Raw genomic sequence first — 9832 nt, 5'->3', positions numbered from 1 at the left:
TGTACTCAATTTTTGTTATTCCAAATCCAATCAAGCATGCAAACAAAACAAAAATGAACAAAATTAATTTTTTTTTAAAAAAACCAAGTTGAAAGGGAGCATGCAAGACACAATAAAGTGAATGAGATTTTACATAAGATAACACTTTTAATAATAACAATTTTATGGAGTGTGTGTATATAATATATTCAAATATTTATTAACATATATACTAACATATATTTATTAAAATTTAAAGTAAATAATTAATAATATATTAAAATTCAAATGATATAAAAATATTATTCTTATAAGTTATAAAATGTAAATTTAATATTCGTGTAAGTTACCAGAAACTAAGCTTGTTGATTGTTTTTATAAGAATATGAGGTGGGATTAGTTGAATCCTAAGCATGAAGCCGAAAGCCTCTCATGACAATATTACTTTGTCTTAAAATAACTTTACTTCGCGGCAAAATATAGTTTGTTATTCACAGGTATAGCATAAGAATCTTGCATTTGGACGATGACGACTTCAGTCAACATATATGGTATTGGCTGATATAATACTCTAGGTCAAGATAGCTCATTATGCAGATTAGATCTCAAGTCAAATTCAAAATAAATTTAAATTAATAGAATGTTTGATTTAGTATTTAACTATTGATAATTCTAAAAAGATCGTTATTTAAGGTATAAATTGTCTTAGTTATACATAATTTTATTATTATATTATTGATATAACTTATCAGATTTAGTGAATTTTTTTTCAATCATATTATTTTTTCATACATAAAATTCAAATTTATGACCTATCTTAAGAAAATCAAACGTAATATTTTCAATTTTTTCATTGCTAAAAAAATTCTTAACAAGAAAAGAAGTGAAATTAGTAGGATAAATAATCACTTTTGTCCCTAAATGTGTAATTTGTTAATAAATGTGTCCCTGAAAGATGAAAATACAAAATTTAATCTCGAAAAGTGTAAAAAATGTGACAAATATATCTGACTGTTAACTTTCATCCGTCACCGTTAATAAAATAGCTTACTTGACACAGAAGAACGAATTTGTCACTAAAATGATAGTCAACATGATCATCTCTAATTGTTAGTATAGGGACATATTTGTCATATAATTTTTATTTTTTTTTTACTTTTCGTTCTCGTACTTCACTGATTCCCTTAAAGATAAAAATACAAAATTTAGTCCCCGAAAGTGTAAAAAGTATAACAAATATATTTGAACGTTAATAGTAAATTGTGACTAATTATTATAACCTGAAAAAATTTATAATGATTGCGATAAAATTTTGGGAAAGCTACATCACAATGGTAAGTGTCTGTTTCTGTTATATACTTTTCAAGTTTTATTAACGATTGAGATATACATAAAATATTATTAATGAAAATGAATTTTTATTGTTTTGGAAAATTTTTCTTAATTTTCTTCAACTACAAAAAAATCAATTTTTTGGTTGTTAACTCTTGAATAAATACTATCAACACAGGAGAAAAATAAAAAAAAATTATTGAAAAACGACAAGAAAATCATTATTTCTTGTACTTTTTCACCTTTTCGGGGACTAAATGTATTTGTTTATGAAATGGGAAAACAAAAAAAAAATATTATATGACAAATATGCTCCTGACAATTAGAGATAGTCATGTTAACAATCAATCATTTCAGTGATAATTTCATTCATATGTTTCACGTAAATTATCTTATTAACGAGTGACAGACAAAAATTAATAATTAAATATATTTATGGTATATTTTATATTATCAAAAATTAAATTTTATATTTTTATTTTTGAGGATGCAATTTGTTAATAAATTATTACCCAAATAAATAATATGGGAGGTTTAAACTTTCAGGTATGCGACACTAGGAATGGATTCTCCCGATGATCATTTAACCAACCAAGAAAAAAAAAAAAAGAAAGAGGACAGTGAGAAAATGACTAACATAAAGGGTGGCCAAATTCGATCTGCCAATCAAATTAATAGATGTAATCCTTTTTTCTTTTTCATCGGTCCTACAAAAGTTATCCTTTCTCAAATAAGTTAGAATTTCAATCTGACATATGATTTGACTTGCAGTTCGGAAGATCAATATTCAATAACTGAAACCATTGATCAAGTTATAAGTCAACTTGGGTATTTCTTTCTTTCTGCATTACGTACCCGCACTCAATTATTCGTTTTTCTATCACTAGTGGGGTACCCTGTATCTGTTGCCACAATGTTTGATTTTGATTGAATAAATTTATAAAGAATAATGATTGTTTATATATATATATATATATATAAAATCAATAGAAGCGTATAAGACGTACAAATAATTGTACGGCTTTTCTTGCGTTTAATTAATGAAGTAATCATTTTCTTTGCAATCAAGCTCAGACGATGGATTCCTTTCCAAAGAAATGACTTTTAGGCACATTTATTTTGGATGTGATTATTTTAAATTTTGATAAAATTAATTTTCACAAAACTAATCATTTAAAGTTTAAATTAATTTTAAATATAAAGAATAGTATTGGGCTAAAATATATTTTAGTTTTTTTTAAGAAAAATATTTTTGTTCATTTATTTTGTTTTTAATTATCTTTTATCTTTTTTAAAAAAAATTGTATTAGTCATTTAACTTTTAAATTTGATCTTTTATTAATGATAATATATTTAATGAAACATAAATTTTAAAATTTGTATAATTTATATATTGCTGAAAGATATACTTTTTATTTTGATGGTAAACTCACTGATTTCAGTATTGAACTCAAAGATGTAATTCTTAAAATAATATATATGTTATGAACATAATATTAGTAGAAAGTTATATCTTACAAAAAATAATGATAAATCTTTATCAAAAATAGTAAACACACCTAAAATTTGTATTATATATATACACTTTTTTTTCCTGAAAGATATACCTTTTTTATTTTAATGGTAAACTCACCAATTTTATTATTGAACTCAATACAAATGTAATTCTCAAAAAAATATATTATTGTTTTATTTTTTTACCATGATATATTGAAAATTAAAGATGGTAAATACACATAAAATAAATATTTTTTTTTCAACGTGATTTATTTGATAGCTAAAGGACGACTACTACTTGTACCAACTTTGTTGGTTGAAAAAATGTATTATATTGAAGTGGACTATGTAGCCCCACGTTTCATAAAATATATTGGCAACTTAAAATGAGTTGAAACATTGTGAGAAAAGAGGGAAAAAAAGAATGAATTGACTATTTGACTCTTTTTTTCAACATAATTTTATATAAAACAAAAAATATGTATATTAATTTGAATAAAGTTCTTAGAGTCCAAATGCATTTGACCTATATGCTAATTTTTTGTATTAACGAATTTTTCTATAAATGTAATATATTATATTATTAAGGTATTATTTATAAAATTTATATGAATAGTATTTTATTTTTTATTAGATAAAAAGTATATAAATACTTTAATAGAGCTGGTCAAATGAATGTGTGTTATTTTTTAAGTGACGCGTCAATGAGGGCTTCTATTTATGATTGCTAATTTGCCATGTGCATGGACTGCGCTATGAGCTATCTCTGTACGACAGTTAATCGTCCAAGCAACAAGTTCATGTGTTAAAGGCGTGTGAAGTGGGCTTTCTATTGATGGATGGGATGGATGCTCGTGAAATCGTAGGTCTCTTGTACTGTAGGTTGTAGGTTTCAGTTAGGCATGACGATCGGGCGAGTCAGATCAGGTTTTGCTTACCCCATGCTTGACTCTCCATTTTCTCTCGCCTCCATTCTCGAAATCTAACAGAAATGTAGATTTATCTCCCATTTTTTTCGCCTCGTCCCGTTTCGGACATGCTATAAAAAATATATTTTTTCATAAAGTGAAAAATATAATTTCAAATAACAATTGTAACATATTTTTAGATTATACATGACAACATAAAATCTAATCCAACACTAACATAAAATTTAATCTAATAGTTTCATGTTTTAGTGTTATATAATGATATCTTTGTAAATTAATTATTAGCGAGCGGATTTGGGGACGAGTTCGGTTCGAGTATTAATAATCTCATCTCCGACCCCAAACTCGACTTTGACTAATAGGGAAAATCTGAACCCAACCTCTAACCTGATCAACTTAGTTTTCTACGTCAAAATCAGAACGGGTCCAAGATGGGCCTCGCGGGTTCGGACCCCATTGTCATGCCTAGTTGCAATGAGTACTTTGGTAAAAAAAAAAAAACATTAATGGTATTTGAATTAAAATATATTTTTTTATGAATAATTTATTTTTTTACTTTTGATGTTTTTAATTATCTTGTGTGATCTTATTTATTTTTTTTATTTATAAATAAGTTACTCTTTCTAGAAAGAATATATATAATTATGATTTTCTTGTATTATCTTTTTTACTGTTTTGAGTTATATATTGTTTATCAATTTATATTTTTTTTCTTTTATTAACACTCGTTTTGGTCTTTTATCTTTTAAAATATTTATTTTGGTTCTTAATTTATTAAAGACTAAAATATGTTTTTCGTCCATATAAATATCGAAAAGTTCGAAATCCATCTTGCAAAATTTTTCAGTATATTTTTCGTCCTCGTAAAATTGAAATTTGTTATTTTTTGACTTGGAACTAAACTTGGACGAATTCAAACCTAAGTGTCCACTAAAAATTGGACACATGGAGTTATATTTCCTCTTTTTCTTTCTCCAATTCTCTCTCCTTTGACCCCCTTCGATTCTCCTTCGATCATAGTGCCATCACCACCCTACCCATCTCCTCCGCGTCATGCCACCACCTGCAATACCTCTTCTCTCTCCCACCGTGTGCCACTACCTGCACCAACTAGCACAACACGCATGACGATGTCAGGGTCGCAGATGGTGATATGGTGGTGATGGAGATGTTCGACGATGTTGGGGTCACATATTTGAGGGAGAGAAGAATGCGCGCAATGTTTGGTGGTTTGATGGCGGCGACGCTAGGGTGGTGTTTGGTAGTGGTTGTTATGGGTTTGGGAGAAAGGTTTTTTTATATTTAAAAAAAAACAAATCCTACAATTTGTGGCCGGTTTTAACATTCACAAATTGCGATTTGATTTTTTTAAAAAAAATCTTTAATTTGTGATGATTTTTAAATTCCAAAAATTATATTTTAAAATATAAATTAAAAAATGTCTAGTAGGTTCAGATCCCTAAGCCTAATTCTAGATAAAAAAAACACATTTCAATTTTACGAGGATAAAAAAATACCAAAATTTTTGCATGAATGAATTCTGAATTTTTTGATATTTATAGGGATAGAAAACGTCTTTTAGCCTTTATTAAATTTAGGCCCTCATCCTTTCAAAATAGTAATCATCATCTATTTTAGATCATGATCTTATATTTTTTTTTTACTGATTTAAGAAGTGAAAAAACTTCAAATATTTTGTATTTTATTTAAAATATTATAAAATTATACGAGGAGTTTATGTTAAAATTTAAAAAATAAATGTTAAATTTAAATATTTTTATAATTTTAAAATATGAAATGGTAAAATAATTCAATTATTTTATAGTTATGTTATAAATAAAAATAATTTTTTATAATTATAATATTAATGTTTATAAAAATGTTTCGAACAATTTAACATACAAAACTTAATTAATTTAGATGCAGATTATTGAGATCTAATACTACTTAAAATAAATTAGTTATTATTATTTTAATTCCTAATAGAAAATTTTATATTTCAATAGAATTTGTGAAGATGAGTTGTTATAAGTATTTAATATTATCCTCAACTTATGAAAATAAAATGTACTAACTGTTAAGTTATTTAATTTATGTACTTTTTCTCTTGTTAATATAATTGTAAAATATTATCTTATAAAAAAGTATATTAGAAGTAAATATATTATAATATGACGTAAATATATTAAAATTAACATAATATAAAATAAAATTTTAATATAAAAAATAATTTATTTTAAGTAATTTCATCTAACTTAATTAATTATTATATTTAAAATTATTCAAAATAGTGTATATTGACTTTAAATAGTAAAATCATTTAAAATTATATGAACTTTATATTACATACAATTAATATAAAACTCAGGTATAAAATAATTTTTACTATATAATATAAAATATAAAATATTTTTGAAGATAAATTATGTTTTATGTTCCTCTAAAATTACTAATATTTGAATTCTGTCCCTCAAAACTTTTTCTTATTATTTTGGTCTCTTTAATTGTGACATGTATTATTTTTAAGTGTTATCTAAATCATTTTTATTCTTGTATAAAGAATTACCTAAAGCACTTTTAGGATAAAAAATGATACATTTTAAATTTAGTGGGAAAAATTATTTTAAAATTAGAAGGATGAAAATATTATGAAGAATTTTAGAGGGACCATATTCAAACATTAATAATTTTAGAGGAAACTAAAACTTAATTTATCGTATTTTTAATATATTAAAATATATACTATTAGTATTTAATATGCAACTAATTAAAGTGAAAATAAATAAATTTAAAAAATGATGAGGGGTATTTTTCGATAAAATAATTTAATAAATTTTAATAAGATTATATTATTTCATATTCATTAAATTAATATTATTCATCAAACACATTAGTAAATAAATAAAAATGTGACCCGGGATTTACTTTTGGGCCGGATAACTGTGCTCTTCAATTTATACTAATTTATATTATTTTCTTTTTCATCCATATCCAACACATTGTTAGATATGCATATATGAATTAAATGTTAAAATTTTATGTTTCAATTAATTAAAGTAGATTAATATTTAAGATAATTATGACAACTATTTATTACCAGTAAATTTTAAGTTTATGTGAACATATTAAGTGAGTTTATTAGATTATCAAATAAGGTGATATAAACTTAAATAGATAAATGTCAATATTGACTTATTAGAGAATAATAAAAATTTTATTAGATTAACACACTGTAAGAAAATTATGATTTTTAATATATTGAGTCGTATAGTTTCTTTTTTTTTTAATCTAAAGAGTTACAAAGAATCCTATTATGAAATAAAGAGATATCATTGAAAAAGAATCACAAGGTTGATTTCATTGTTCATGTTGGTGATGAATAATTATCAAGATCTTATAATAATTGTTCAAGAATATTTTGATTAGGAATCAATTATAAATTCAAATATTTTATTTAATTCTTAATAATGAAGCATGTTCTAAATCTTATGACTTTTGATGAATTATGCTAGACATGTGCTTGTAAATATAACTTCCACGTAAAGAATAAAAACTACGGATTAAAGGATTAAGATTTTAAACAAGTGGTAACAGAAACAAGTTTTCATTATTTGATTATTAGGACTTAACATTTTCAATTATATACAAATCTGGATGTGATTTTTCTTTTATTGATCCCGCTTTGAATACGGTTTTGGTATCTAAAAAGTTTTTCTTTTCCGTTCGATAGAAAATCGTAATGGACACTAACAGTATTTTACGATTATTATAGGGGATAATATATGTCTTATATGGGCTCGAGCTTATTGTTGTTTTATATGTTTTACACGTATATCAGGGAATGCTTATTTGGAATTTGCCATTTTGATTGTTAATATAAGGCTTCATGTTCTACGATTCACTGATTTCATTATAAGGTAGTTACATATGGCATATCAAGAGTTTGTGAATAATAATTGGATCCAGTAAATTGATATAAGTGTGGTTTTACAAGAAATGTGACCTCATGTTATATAAGGAAAGTTTCTTATGGTTTTAAAGAATGATCACCTTATAAATGATTGACAAATTTCTCAGTTTGGGACTATTTTACAAACTTTTTTTCAGATTGAGGCTCTTTTCAAACTATTTATCAGGGGATGTTGTTTTTGCACGTACCCAGCATGCAAATCGCAATTGGGAGTGGCGACTTCATGCATGGTTGACACATGACGAGCGCTAGAGGGATGCGCCAACCTCGTTGGCGATTTCAGCCCACGTGAAGTGGGAAGCGCCAGTACTGTTGGCGCTTTGAGCATGCTGTGTGACGTCCCGTCGGAGCAGCAGGCTAGGTGCAGAAGCTAGCTCTGCAGGTTTGCAGAGAAAACGCAAATGCCATTGGCGATTTGCTTTGAGTTGAAGTCGCAGATACCATTGGCGTTTTGTGTGGTTCTTCGTTTAAAAGCTGGGTCATGGCATTCATTCTTTGCCTGCATTCCTTGCTCCTTGCTTTCGAGTTTGCTTGTGTTATCCGAGAGAGTGAAATACTTGTGTCAAGAGAGAGAGCTACTTGCTTGTTGTTGTTGTTGTTGGTGTTCTTCCATTTTCTTAAAAATTTGTAAGATACATTGAATCTTTTGTATGTTTTTATTTATGTAGATGTTTATATTTTGATAATGGAATGGTTTTAGGTAGTGTAAGCTAATAATTTTGTATAGTTTAGTTTTAATTCTTAATGTTATATGGTAGATTAGATTTAGTTTAAATTTTTTATATGGTAAATTAGAAATAATTTTACATACTCTAAGTTATTAATTTTTATATTATAGATTAAGTTTAGTTGAAATTTTTTATATAATAGATTAGGAATAGTTTTAGGTACCATAACTTATTAATTTTAGATTAGGAATAATTTTAGGTACCATAACTTATTAAGTTTAGATTAGCTTTAGTTTAAATTTTGTATATGGTAGATTACATTTAGTTTAAATATTTAATATCATAGATTAGGAATAATTTTATGTATTGTAATTTATTAATTTAAAATTAGGTCTGAATTAAATTTTTTATATTACATTAGTTTTAGTTTCATATGTTATGTTTAAATTAGAATAGCTTTACGTATTTTAAATTATTGATTTTGTATGTTAAATTATTTTACTCGTAATTATTTGAAGTCATTAATTTTGTATATAGTAGATTACATTTAGTTTAAATATTTGTTATGATAGATTAAGAATAATTTTATGTAGTGTAAATTATTAATTTTAAATTAGGTTAGAATTAAATTTTTTATATTACGTTACTTTTAGTTATTATTAATTTCATATGTTATGTTTAAATTAGAATAGTTTTACGCATTTTAAATTATTGATTTTGTATGTTAAATTATTTTAATTTTTAGTTGAAAATATAAATATTATTTTATATATTTAAATTTATATTTGTATGTAATTTAATTTATTTATATAATATATATGAATTAGGTTATTTGTATAATATATTTTGTTATTGAAATTAAAAAAAATATAATTTGTTATTTATGTAAAGTTGTGTTTGGATGTGATTTAATTTATTTGTATAATACATTTAAATTTCTGTGATTGTATATTATATTTTGCTATTGAAATATGTAATTTTTGAAAAATATAATTTGTTATTTATTTTAAGTTGTGTTTGCATGTATTTGAAATTATTTGGAGAGTATATTTTGAAATTATTTTAATTAATTTTTTGTAAATATACTTAATTTGTGTATGTATAATTAATGTATAAATTTTATCGTCAATTAATTGTATTATATTTTATTTTGTAGGATCAATGACATCTTCGTCGTCATGCTCATCAAGTATACAAACTAGGTCTGGTCCAATTGAGGGTGACGTTTTGTGGATTTGGAATGGGGAACCAGACAGAAAATTACACATCAGACGAGTAGTCCCGACGTATCAAGGTGAAGAACAAATACCAGAGGAAATTGTTCCTCTGCTTCGGCAATCTGGGTTTTATTGGATAATGAAGATGGGATACCTAAAGATAAATGCGGCCTTAATTAGTGCGTTCATTGAAAGATGGAGGCCCGAAACACACACGTTTTACTTGAGATGCGGAGAGGC

Source organism: Glycine max, chromosome 1 (genome assembly GCF_000004515.6).
Source record: "Glycine max cultivar Williams 82 chromosome 1, Glycine_max_v4.0, whole genome shotgun sequence".
Lineage (NCBI taxonomy): Eukaryota > Viridiplantae > Streptophyta > Magnoliopsida > Fabales > Fabaceae > Glycine > Glycine max.
The sequence above is the reverse complement of the archived record's forward strand: the minus strand, read 5'-3'. Positions refer to the sequence as shown.